Source organism: Bemisia tabaci, chromosome 10, assembly GCF_918797505.1.
Source record: "Bemisia tabaci chromosome 10, PGI_BMITA_v3".
In the NCBI taxonomy this organism is placed as follows: Eukaryota; Metazoa; Arthropoda; class Insecta; order Hemiptera; family Aleyrodidae; genus Bemisia; species Bemisia tabaci.
The window spans coordinates 4,974,568-4,987,560 of record NC_092802.1 but is presented as its reverse complement, the minus strand read 5'-3'; the positions used below and the strand labels follow the sequence as shown (position 1 = coordinate 4,987,560).

The following is a 12,993-nucleotide window of genomic DNA, read 5'->3' as shown; positions in this document are numbered from 1 at the left end:
CCCAGTCTTTTGTATCACCGAAATACGACAAAATTAGAAATTAATGAACTCTCAGGAAATGAGAGATTTTGTCACAATTTCTTGTTTGAAATTTTTTTCTGAATCCTATTTTTTTGTACCTGCATTTAAAAAAATTGCAAAATTTGTCGCCCCCTAATTTTGCCGCCATGGGCCGCGGCCCATGTGGCCACTCCCTTAATCCGGCCCTGTTTGAAGGAGGGGATAAAAGGTTACTTGGAATTCGAAATTCCCAGCGTTTCTAACATAAAATTACCTGCTTTCTCATCATGTAATTTCTAATAAAAATGTTTTCCACGAGAAAATTTTGAGCAAAAAATCCTTTGACATTCAAAAAACGCAATTTTTCTGGGGTAGGTACCGGGAGAAACAATTTCAAAATTCCGCAGAAAAACTTCCGGACTTTTCCAAGTTTTTCTTGACTATGCAAAAACTTCTGTCATTGCATAGTTCTACTATGGTGAGGATTGTAAAATCTGAAAGGACACGGAAATTGAGTGAATTTTAAAAACAAATGGAAGAATTAACTATTGAGAGTACGTAAAAAGTTTTAACTTTTCGCTTCCATTTTTTCAAGCTTAGACTTAACTTCTGGCACAAGCTTCCAAGTACAGTAGATGTTGAACTCACATGTTTATCTCGAAATTCTCAAAAATAACACCCACCAAAATTCTAGAACTCTTCACCTCTCTTAATTTAAAAATCTAAATTTTCGTATTTACTCCTAATTTCAAAATTATCTGTACAGACGTTTATAGCCTGAGACGCTGAATGTCTTAAAATTATACGAACTAACTAATTACGCTGTTTCATCCGAGGTTTATCTTAAAATTGCAATCAATAAAGTCGAGCTGACTTATGAACTTGCTACTCTATCCTATCTTATTTCCATCGTTTCCAACGCGACATTTTATGACGGAAACATACGACAAAACCATTTAAATCCTAATAAACAATCGTTTAGTATGTCGCTGGGTGACGCAAAAAAAGAGACGAAAGTTGACTCAAAGTATAACGCTCGATAAAATTGCACACATATTTCGTGGGATTGCGCCACTGATATGCAATTATTACGAGTCACAACCCATTACTTCATTGCTGATAAGCGTCAAGACGCTAAAAGCACGGTCCAGTTGCTGACATTGAGGTGGTGTGAAAAATAAATTAGTGTTGTCACGAAATACGACCGTTGTCAAATCTACAGCTTTCGTCACACATTCATTTTTGTATAAAAGCATGTTTAGGATACAGCCGACATAGAACTAGAACTGTATCTAGGAATTCCCGGATGATTTCTCCATTTTTTCGTACTACGAGTAGAAAATCCAATGTTTTTGACGAGAATACTTTAAATTTATTTCTCGCTGCAGGTACTTTAAGAGGGTAAAACTGTGAAAGAAAATTCAAGACAAAAAATAACATCAACCTGAATGTATCAATCATGAGTCATTTCTTTGGGGTAGCATATGAATTTCTATTGAATGGTGTCATTTTCTGATGTGACATTTGTCCGGTCTTTTCAGTGCGCGGTGTCTAGCAATTTTCAACAAAAAATTCCCTGATTTCCCTGACAAAAACGGACGAAAAACCGCGGAAAAATACAAAATTCCCTGACGGACGGAAAAAATAATTTCCTAACTTTTCCCTGACAAAAAAGAAAAACTTCCTTACTTTTCGACACGTTTGAACTGAGAAGGTGTTAGTAAGAATTTTTTTCATGTTTTAGAAATATAATCTAATGTAATACCTAAATAGAGCAAAATATATGACGCCTAAACTTATGCGAGATATTTTTGCCTCATTGTTAAAATTTAAAATACAACTGCAGAAATTCTGGTAAAAATTTACGCAGGAGTAAAATTCGCGAAACATTTTCTAGAAAATCCGTGTTTTTCGGTTTCCTTGACAATTTCCGGACAGGAAAATCGCTTGCAAAATAAAATTCCCTGACATGGCGAATTTGAGCAGATTCCCTGACGTTTCCCCTGATTTTCCTGACACCCTAAAAATTCCCTGACATTTCCCGGTTCTCTCGGTCGCTAGACCTCCTATGGTGTAGTGGTTGTAGCGCTTGCTCTATGATCGGGAGGTCCTGGGTTCGATTCCCGGCCAGGCGACCCGAGTTTGATGGTCTCAAACAATGGTTGCCTGGGACTGGTTCAGTAGGGACAGAGGGGGGATGGGATTTAAAGCGTGGGATTAGCCCTTGTGGGCTATTTGAAGTAGAAAAAAAAAAAAAAAAAGACATTCTGAAATGCTGAGAAATCGAATTTTGTTGATCTCTAACAATCCTTAATCGACGGATAAACGTGGCAAAGCGCGAGCGGACTTGGAATTCGAGCAAACAAAACGCAGCTCGCGATAAACCCAACTGGCGGGTCGCGGGTCGCGTTTCGCCCGATACGAGTCATCGGCCAATGGTCCGGCCGTCACCTCCCAACACCCCCCCCCCCCCCCCCCCCCCGACAACGCGCGTGGCCGGTGCCGGTCACAACTTATTATTGACCCGGGTAATCCGGCTGCGAGCTGCCACTGCTCCTGCACCAATTGACACCGACTTTTGCTGCCCGTGACCTCCGATTTCTACGCGACGAGCGACCGCGCCGCACAATGGAACCAGTCAATACCGCTGTGCTAATTGTAAGAGAAAACACTGGAAAAAAAACACATTGGATCTAGAGTCTAGACTCTTGAAAACATTGAAAAAAAAAATACTCTTGATTCAATCGAATTTTTGCATAGATCAAGAACCAAGTCTCTTAATTTGAGCGGATTTCCTTTTGATTTAAGCAAAAATCTGATTGAATCAAGAGTATTTTTTCTAGTCAATGTTTTCAAGAGTCTGGACTCCAGATCCAATGTCTTTTTTTTTTTTTTTTTTTTTCTTTCTTTCTTTTTTTTTCAATGAACGCTAAGTATATGAGCTTTCAGACGTTGCCAAATGTCCTCCGATAAAAACCGAATTTACTGGGAAAATGCTGAATATTGTTTTACAAAATATTCAGATAAATTATAAACGCAATTCGATCTAAAATATCTGAAAATTTCAAGGGAAAACATACTAAATTGCGTCAAAAATAAGTATTTTATCGAGGGAAATTTGACAACCCTCGAATGTTCATACGACATTCTTCCTTAGAATGGCAGAATAGGAGAAGTCTGCCAAAATAAGGAAACTTTAAACGTTTATAACTCGGTTTATATAAAATTTTGAAGATCTAAAAGTGGTAACATTGGTTTCCTCATGAAATTTTCTGCTGGAGCACCTCTGAAAATGTAAAATGTGACGAAATAAACATCAAAATTTGCAGGCATAGTCAAAGATACGTGTCCGACCTCTCTAAAATTGACTGTATCTACTGTGCGCTGCCGCGATTGGCCGGAGATGATGTCCGATGTCCCGCGTGTGGCGGCTGTCTCATTCCATGTCTCAATCGGACCATCCCGGTCCGTCCAGAGCATCGTCAGGGTTGCCATATTTACAACCCAAGCAAGGTGAATAATGGGCCTGATGCAAACTTTGGATAGGACAAAAAGAAGCGCTGTTGTGCTAAAACGGCAGATAAACCTGCGCGTTACAACGCTTGATGAAAGGGAAACACCAATGGGGAAATAAGATTTCGATCGCTCGATGTCGAGCTATCGAAATCCTCCTTGCCAATTGGTGTTCCACTTTCAACGAGAGCCAGTAACTCGCAGGTGTATCTGGGCCTAAAGGAAAAACTCCGTATAAGCCTAGGAGTAACTAATTTTCCCCCAAATTAAAATTAATATTTCAGGAAAGCCACGATCGCTTTTCCTTGAAATTCCCATGCACCTAATTATTATAAAACAATTTGCGGATGAAATTCTCCGAAAAATTGGAAGAAAAATATCGAAATGTTTCCTCAAAAATCCGTAATTTATCAAGGGAAACCAAAAGCTCATACGACGTTCTTCTTCAGCACAGCAGAATATTTCATCTATCCTCGGACGAAACTTTTTTGCACTTCGAGGTATATAGCAAAACTAGGTACCGCGCCAAAGTTATTTTTACAAGGAATAAAAAACTTGCCATAATGACTTCGATGAGCTTTTAAGAGTTAACTTTCTACAGGCCAAGAAAAGCAGACCCTTCTGGAACCTACAACAAGACCTCATCATTGATAGATGACGCTCTTTGCGTTGAGCAAACATTTTTTTTCGTGTCCGGTTCCTAAGAATTCTCGAAGGCAGAGGCGCGAGGACCAACCTTTAAGACGGACCAAGAGAACCTCAAAAGGTACAGCGCGTATGACACACGAAGGTAATCGTAAATCACTGCTTTTGCGGAACGCTTGAATGGGTTTTGAAAAGATTTTCGAAAATGAAGACGCCAGGATCGGCGCTCAATGGGTCACTTATAAATTCTTCAGATCGTAGAAAAAAACCACCTCTCCAATAATATTTGTTACAAACTCGCACAAAAATTACAGGGAAATTTTGACTTTCAAAGAATAGGAATAAGTGATAGGTATCTTTAAAAGAAGGGAAACGATTTTGTGTAAAATTAAAAACCGGGGAGAAAAATTAATATCAATCTTGATAATTGAAAATCACAGGGAGGCTGGATTAAATTAAGTATGAGGCGAAGTAATCCATGGACGAGCCTCATGGAAATTTCAAAGCATACCTGAGCCGCCAAACGAACTAAAAAAAAACTCTGGGAAAAATTACTTCAAAGAGATCCAGCGTAAGATTATTCAGATATGCATAAGCCTAGGAGAGTTTAAATGGCTTTGAAAATTTCCAGGAAACCTTCACAAGGGCTTCTTTCAAAAACTCCAGGGAATTCTTACAAAATACGAACAGGAACATTGATGCCAAAAATTCGAGTTTATCCAGGAAACTACAAGGCGTCATGAGAATATCCAAGGTTTCTAAAATGAACAATCTTTAGGGAAGATATGACAAAATTACCTAATTTGCTAAACTATGACATGTGTTTAAATGTAAAATTCCTCCTGATGACATCAGAGGGCGGCAAATTGTCTCACTTTTAAATCCATTTTTCTACAATTTTCCACATCTGACAAAAATCATAAAAATATACGGCGAACACAGCTTATAGACCGTATACGATCCATCAAACAAGTGATGGATATCGATTGGTTCAACATGTAAACACAGTCTCAAAAGTCAATTTGAAAATCTGATGTAATCTTTTATGATAGATTCTTTATTTTCTTAGTACCAAATGACAATGAAAAGTGAAATTATTAGGATTTTTTTCATGTCCGGCTACTTATTCCAATCTACTTAAATCCAAAAATATGTTTGTTGGAGGTTTTTCTATTGAACTTGAACCAAACGATACATCGAACCACTATCAAATACGATCGATTAGGCACTCTCAGATGCAGTATCACAATTTTTTCGTGCAAATCCTCAACTCAGTCCAATTAATTTCAGAACCTCACCACTGCGCGGCCTGCGGACAGCGGACACCGGCCGGCCAACGGCCAGGCGCGAAAGAAAGTCAATTACACAACCTTTTACGGGGACAAAAACCCACTGGAGCACAATCGAAAGGGATCCCCATTCTTGGGCAACGCTGCCACATTTACAGGATGCGACGAAAACCTGCGCGTTCGTGACCAACGGTTTAATAACCATCTGCTAACTCTGTCTCTAATATATTCTTCACGTCTGCCAGATATTCTGTCCAAAACACCGTTCCCCCACGAGATTTATTGTATTTTTTTATTGCTGTGATATCTGTGTTCCAGGCGTCCGAAGTCTCTTACACCGACACAACCGGCAGCTTGATCTTCCTGAACAGCTTCGGCCGCGAGCTTCGAGGGGTGTGAAGGAACATAGGAGTTTTTTGGAGAGGCTCAACGATTTAAACTTCCTAAAAAAATGACGGAATAGAATGTTAAAAACTACAGTTCAAGTTGCATAACGTTGGCGAAAAATTGACGATGGAGCAAGAACTGGAACGATTTACAAAGGCGAATAATGAATGAAGATGTCATAGTCCTCCTACTTACTGAATTGATATAAAGAAATAATACGAATTCCAAAATGGTGTCACTTTCAAGGGTAAACAAGATTAACACACTCCAATTGCTATCTCAGCCGCACAAAAAAAGGAGGGACATTTTTTTTTTTTTTAAAAAAAAAGGTAGGTAAGTAGCCTAGATGGACGCGAAATGTTTCAGACAAGTCCTCTCCTCCCATAAATCGTCGCGTCGTTTCTTTCACGAAAGAACGTAACTCCATTTCCATGTTGCCAAATTTCTCCTTACAAATTGAATATTAACCAGGAAAATCTTGGGCATTTCTCACTGTTAATTTCACAGATTTTCCCTCAGATTCCATGCAAAAATTAGACACGTTTTGTATAAACATTGCACGGGTGCATTGTTGCAAAATTATTTGATTGTTGGAGTTAATTTGGTAACTTTGGAATGGAGACAAACGAAACGAACGTTCCTTCGTCCGGGAGACAACGAAACGTCGAAAATCTTCTGACAGGACTGTAGAGCTCAACTTGAATTTCCGTTTTACTTCTGGCGCCTAGACGGATTAATTTCTTATCGAGATCTCATAAACTGATATTTTGTAGAACACCATTAAGAGTTGTCGAAAATGAGGTCACAGAGGGCATGGTTTTTGTGAAACGATCTTAGATTCATAGGCCTGCGCCAGTTTGAAACACTTCGGGCCTACGAATTTTAACCTTAAAAGGCAAACGCAGTCACAAAGATGGAAGTTGTCGTCTCCAAACAATGCCCGGTCACAAATCGTCGGATTTTCGAGTGGACGGTGAAAGTTTTACCCACTTCAGGATGAACAATAACCAAAAGCATTCTGGCTCGAAACTGCGGCACTCGCTGCATGAAATCGAAAATATTAATGACTAGGCATAGAATAACTGAAGACCAGTCCAGTCATTCTCGTGAACCAATGGAACCTTGCCATAAATCAAATGTAAGCCGGGAATAAAAGCTCAGAATCTTTCATTCTTCTATTTTGTTTAAACATCAACTAACCGGGAAAGATATGCAGGACAGTGGGTGCACGTTCCGTATGCATCGAAACCTACCGGACCATTTGGAATTTTCAAAGCATTATTTTCCTTCTTATTTTTTCCTAGATACCTAGATAAAGCTGGTTAAAACAAGAATAAAAAACGCGACAACAAAATGTCTCATAATCGAAACATTCGCATGCTTTAAACACAGTTTACGCAGAGATATATTAATAAGGGGGTAAGTAAAAATACTCTTGAATCAATCGGATTTTTGCTTGAATTGGGAGCCAAGCCTTTTAATTCAAGTGGATTTCCTTTTGATTTAAGCAAAAATCCAATTTAATCGAGAGTTTTTTTTAAAGTATAGACTCTGGATCCAAGAGACTTTTTTTCCAGTGGATTCAACAATTTAGCCAAATGCGAGTTCCTATAGCCTAGAATTAGAACTACAAGCGAGTTAGTGAAACGTTACTGTTATATCACCGCGTCTTTGCGCGTGATATTTGCGGTGATACCACTATTCGACCACGTAGGAGCCCATATTGCCTACACTAAAAATTGAAGGCGAACTGACACGGTATTGAAGTCACCTCATACCGTTCGGTAAAAAACCAACGACATACCATAGCTGTGTGGACCAGATTAAAATGCAGCGGAGAGGGATACCCAAAAGTATTACAAAAATTGAATTAACGGATATAAGTCGCAGAACTCAAGTTAGAGTAAATAGTAGAGAGATCTACTAAATCTACTCTGAGAGATCTAAGTAGACCGTAACAGAGCTTTCAGCGCTTCATTAACCGTTGTATTTTCCCGACGAGGCCAGCTGTTGAAAATAAAACTGCATAATGTTAATGTGAAGGTTCTTTTTGACTCGGATATGCCGTATTCTTGCAGAATAATTTGCAGCGCAGATTGTTTTGAAAGAATATGGCATTTACGAGTCGAGAGGAACCTTCACATTAAATGAAGCCCTGAAACCGGAAATGCGTGTTCCAAGAGCGGAAATTGGTTCCATCATCCCGGGTGGATTAACAGATAACGTCATTATCTTCTGCTCAATTATTATCGAGTCGCAAGCTACGGATGGAAAAAAAGTTAATAGTCTAAAACTAAATATATTACACCTAACTTAAAATTTTTGGTTCGTTAGAGGGATTAGCCCCTAAAAATTGTTTTAAAACCCAATAGTGTAGGTAAATATTCTTTGTTGAACACAGCATTTCATTGTTTTAACCCGATCCTTATAAAAAAAAAAAAAAAATAAAAAAAAAAAAAAAAAAAAAAAAAAAAAATTGATCACACTTAGCAGGAGGGAACTATCGCAATTTCTTGCAGTCTTTTAAAACTTGTGCGACTTCTACATTGCTTCAAAATACTAAATATTATGTACAGAAACACGATGAACTTCCTTCAGTAAATTAACGAATATTTGGCAGCTGATTGATCAGCCTGTTTATTAAATCAATCGATCGTGCCAAACAATATTTTAATAGAGAGAACAAAACCTATTCGTTTAGGTATTTATTTTATTGGTACCTATTATTTATTTTTTAAAATTTAAGTGTCTTTGATTTTTTTTTAGTTGAAGACGAAGATGGAGATGCACAATTTTCTTAACACTGCAAATACGATGATGCCCTTCTGCTTACTTCCATCTAAGGATCTATCAATTTTTTTCACAATGCGATGGGTTGTTAAAAAAATGAATTAATCCACGACGAAGAATCTTGACTGTCTAATTATACTTCGTTACCTTCCGGCCAAAGTATCACAAGAGCCATGCGACGTTTAAAACTTTCCGCCGCCGTATCATTTTTTTTCACAGAGAAATTGTTGGTTTAATCTGTTTGAAAATTTCACTGATTTTATCGGCAGCACAAAGAAAATTCAGTGAAATTTTTGGACAGCTTCATTGAACAATTTCTCTGTAAAAAGATAAAATGACGGAATTTTTTAAACGTCGCATGGCACTTGTGATACTTTGGCAGGAAGGTGACGAATCGTACTTAAAGATACCGTGGACGATGAAAATCGTAAATAGCTCGTTAAATTTAACGTGGCTGATCCAAAATCAACAATTCCAAGAATGAGCGCGAGAAACCGCTCAATTGGGTCATTAGCTCATTTTGCCGAAATGGCAAATTTGTTCTGTGCTCATCGCTCGAAGAAATAGTTGGTGTTCTCCTCTAAGACCCTACTCTATAGTTGAAACGCAAACAAGATCACTTAGTTGCTTCAACTCGCTGCGTGTTTTGAATAAACCTCCGATAAATTCCGGGAACCGAGAGCGCAAGTTTCGGGACACGTCCTTTAACTTTCGCCGGGGATTTCGGCGGCAATCCTCGCGAAATTAATTACGGGGTCGGTAAACGATACTCAATATCAATTAATTTCCATTACTTTTGAGAATCGCTCGCGCTGAGTTGACAATTAACAGAACGAGGAAGATGAAAGAAAAGAGCACGCCACATTTAATTGAAACATTAGAGGGATTTCATTCATTCCGGGTAATCGCCTACGTAGTACCTATAAATGTAAGTGAGAATTTACTGAAAGTTCGGTAGAAATCATGGGCTTAAGTAGGTTTTTTTGCTAGGGTGGGCCTGGTCCCCCTATCACCGGGGGCAGGGGAGGGGGTTTGAAATACCCCCAGCATAAAGAAGAAATGGTCCGGAGGCCTCTCCCGGCAATTTTTGAAATTTTGACTCTATTTGGAAGCACTTAAAGGCTTCCGCAACGCAAATTCTCCATTATTTCTGCACATACCTGCATTTCCCTGTTTGAAGTAATTTTCATGTATGATTCTCAGCCCAGAAATTCTGAAGGGCCTAATGATACTATTATAAAATCCGGGGGGGGGGGGGGCAATCCTCCCCCCTTCCCAGCTGTGCCCATGGTAGATAATAAAAATCATACTCAATAGATGAAAATTCTGCAGTCACAGAGACATTCTGAGAAATTCTATAGAGCTGTTTCAGATCGAGCTGAAGAAGGAATTTGTAGGTTGAGACAATCAGTCATGAGTGAGTGAAATAATAGCTTGCGTATCCGAAACGATTATTCGAACAAACAGCCGATGGAGACGAAATTAAATAGATAACGACATTTTAGTTTTTATTGCCGACTTACAGACCTTCTTAAATAAATATGTACAAACGTGCTACACATACCCAAGTCTAAAGAAATGTTTACATTGACACGTAGAGTTCCTGATAACACTCAGTGGGTTGGTACTGTCAATAAACCAATACCCACTGCAATAAAATACTGATTCCCTGGGAAAGGAAAAAACGATCGTGCTGAAACTCTAGTAATATCTTAAGGATTATTACGCCTGATGCCTGTCCCTGTTTGTGTTAAAATTAAGTTAATAGCAGCGTAAGATACTTCATTGTGTACGGTGGATATAGATACCTCCTTACTAAATAATGTAAGGCTTGATGACTCAAGCTGCATACAAATTTATTACTCCATCATCTACCACTAGGAATGCATCTGATTTCATGGAATAAAATCAAAATATCAGCGAATAGTGATAAGGAGAATTGATGAACTCAGATATGGACACAACAAACTTGTGGGAATTTTAGACCATTTGGCGTGTTGTCCCGCATCGAGTATGAGTTTGATGAGCTTGAGTCACCGACATGGATTGAGTAGAACAAAAATACTCAGCAAAACTAATAATATGGGTAGTATAATCCAAACATATTCAAGTAATCCTCACCGTTTTCCACACAATACATAAGTCCACGAAGAGGTTAGGAGAAGAAGCTCAAGCCGATAATCCAAAAGTTAAATCCAAGGCGTGCAGGTTTTATCATGCCGGAGCAAACACACACAACACAAACACAGGGTGAAAAAACACCTCAGCACCAGTTTAATTCGAGTCGGTCAAAGAGAAACACATGATTTCGGAAAGTAAAAACATCTACCGCGAGTAGGAAAAGAAGGTGCCGAGAATTCCTCGATCGAAACAACCGCACTTTATCACATTATTTAGTCGCAGAGAATCACAGAGAATGTGGAAACACAGAATCGCATCCACAGGTCGATGGGGATAGACAATCGTAACACAAAACACAAAGCGGTGTGGGAATTCGTTGGTTGCAAACAGAAACACAGAGAAACGCACAACTCGGGCTCGAAACGGGGGAATGAGCGGCGCGTCCTCACCCGTCGTGTTCCGCACTCAAACTGACTAGTTGCTGAGTCTCAAAATGGTGGCCGCGGCATTCCGCGGTTGTCAAGTCGCGGGCCGCCGCGCGCGCCGCGGTGCATTCCTGCGATGCGCGTTTGGTCCATCTTCGCTGGCGCCTCCTTCGCCTTAAGTACTCATAATCGATTTTTAACACTCTTTAATTTTCCTCGCCGCAAGTACATGAGTATATGTTTTGGTACTCTTCGCCGATCCTAGGAGCTGAGCAAAAATTACACGCGTTTAAACTGCACGGCTGCAACGCAAAATCTTCAATTCGTCGTTCTTTCCTAGAAAGAACGTAAATACTTTTCGATGTTGCCGGATTTTTCCGCAAAATTTGCATTTTTATCGGGGGAATTTTGAGGATTTCTGACTGAAATTTCACCAATTTTTCCTCTGATTTCATGCAAAAATCAGGCAAATTTTCGATGAAAATTATGCAGCTTAATTCTCGTAAAAAATTGAATTGCTTGGGTCAATTTTGCAACATTGGAGTGGAGTTACGTTCTTTCGTGCGGGCCGCGTTTATCAGAAAGGAACCAAGCCGCAACCGCTGATGCCAGATTTAACTGGACAATTTAATTATTTACAAAAAACGTTGGTGCGGATTTCATTGAGACTAGGAAAAAAAATCACTGAATTTTGCACGAGAGGCTGCACAACCTTTTTCATGTATAAAATATATTTGCCCAATCAATATTGGCAGTAGCTGATGTGGCTTGGTACCTTTTTACTCAACACGGCCCAATTATTGCTATTATTGAACTATGATAACACGTATTCCTGTTGCGGTGTTTTTAACTGGCTGCTTTTACAGTAAACGTTATAGTGCAAAATAGTAAACGTTCTTTTTTTAATATTTCCCTAGTTTTTCTTCTCTGTGTGAAGACCATTTTTTAAAATTCCAGGCGATTAATCGTTGTCTATTGATCAAACCAACTGGGCGAGGAGAAACTTAGCAAACGAGCCAACATATTTCTAGTATCTATGTATATATGATTATAAAAAATATCATGCACTTGCAATGTTGCAGCTTAGTTTCGGTGGCCGAGCTAAAAAAACACGCATCTAGTTAGACGTCTTCTAGCACTGGAAAAAAACAAAAAACAAAAAAAACACACATTGGATCTAGAGTCCAGACTCTTAAAAACATCGACAAGAAAAAATACTCTTGATTCAATCAGATTTAAGCTTAAATCAAGAACCAAGCCTCTTAATTTGAGCGGATTTCCCTTTGATTTAAGCTTAAATCTGATTGAATCAAGAGTATTTTTTCTTGTCAATGTTTTCAAGAGTCTGGACTCTAGATCCAATGTGTTTTTTTTTTTCCAGTGAATTTTCTGTTCAGTGTTTAATCTACCATAAGAAAATTCTCTAATATTTTTGCGTGAGCTTATCACAGGGAAATATCTCATAAAAAAGAAATAAATATGAAATTTTGTGCAGCAGTGAAATACCGAATTCGTTTTTTGTAAATTTTATGTTTCCGGCATTTGAATCGGTTTCTGTTAGAGAGGGGGTAAGTCCAAAAAATTATGAGACCTGCCTTTGTTGGTCTCGTGGGACGCTGGGGCTTATGAATTTTTGGACTTCCGTCTGCCTAACAGATACCGATTCAATTGCTAGGATAAGTCTGACAGCATTTGACGTTGCAAATTCAGTTCCCTCTTGTTATTAGAAAACTGAGAAATTGCATGCTGTCAAAGGCACATCGGTTATCCATGCGTTCGTTGCGGTCAAGAGGGAACGGAGTGGAGTGGGTATCAATGGATGG

The 12,993-nt window shown here is 38.9% G+C and overlaps 1 protein-coding gene across 5 annotated transcripts in view; it reads right to left on the bottom strand.

Annotated features, from left to right (window-relative positions):
• Window positions 1–11,227, bottom strand: part of LOC109029870 (latrophilin Cirl) — a 648,752-nt gene extending 637,525 nt beyond the window's left edge. For all 5 annotated transcript variants that reach the window (XM_072305247.1, XM_072305250.1, XM_072305249.1 and 2 more), the window contains exon 1: window positions 10,746–11,227. The gene's annotated coding sequence lies outside the window, so the exon portion shown is untranslated. The remainder of the gene's footprint in view (window positions 1–10,745) is intronic.
• Window positions 11,228–12,993: the final 1,766 nt, after the last annotated feature.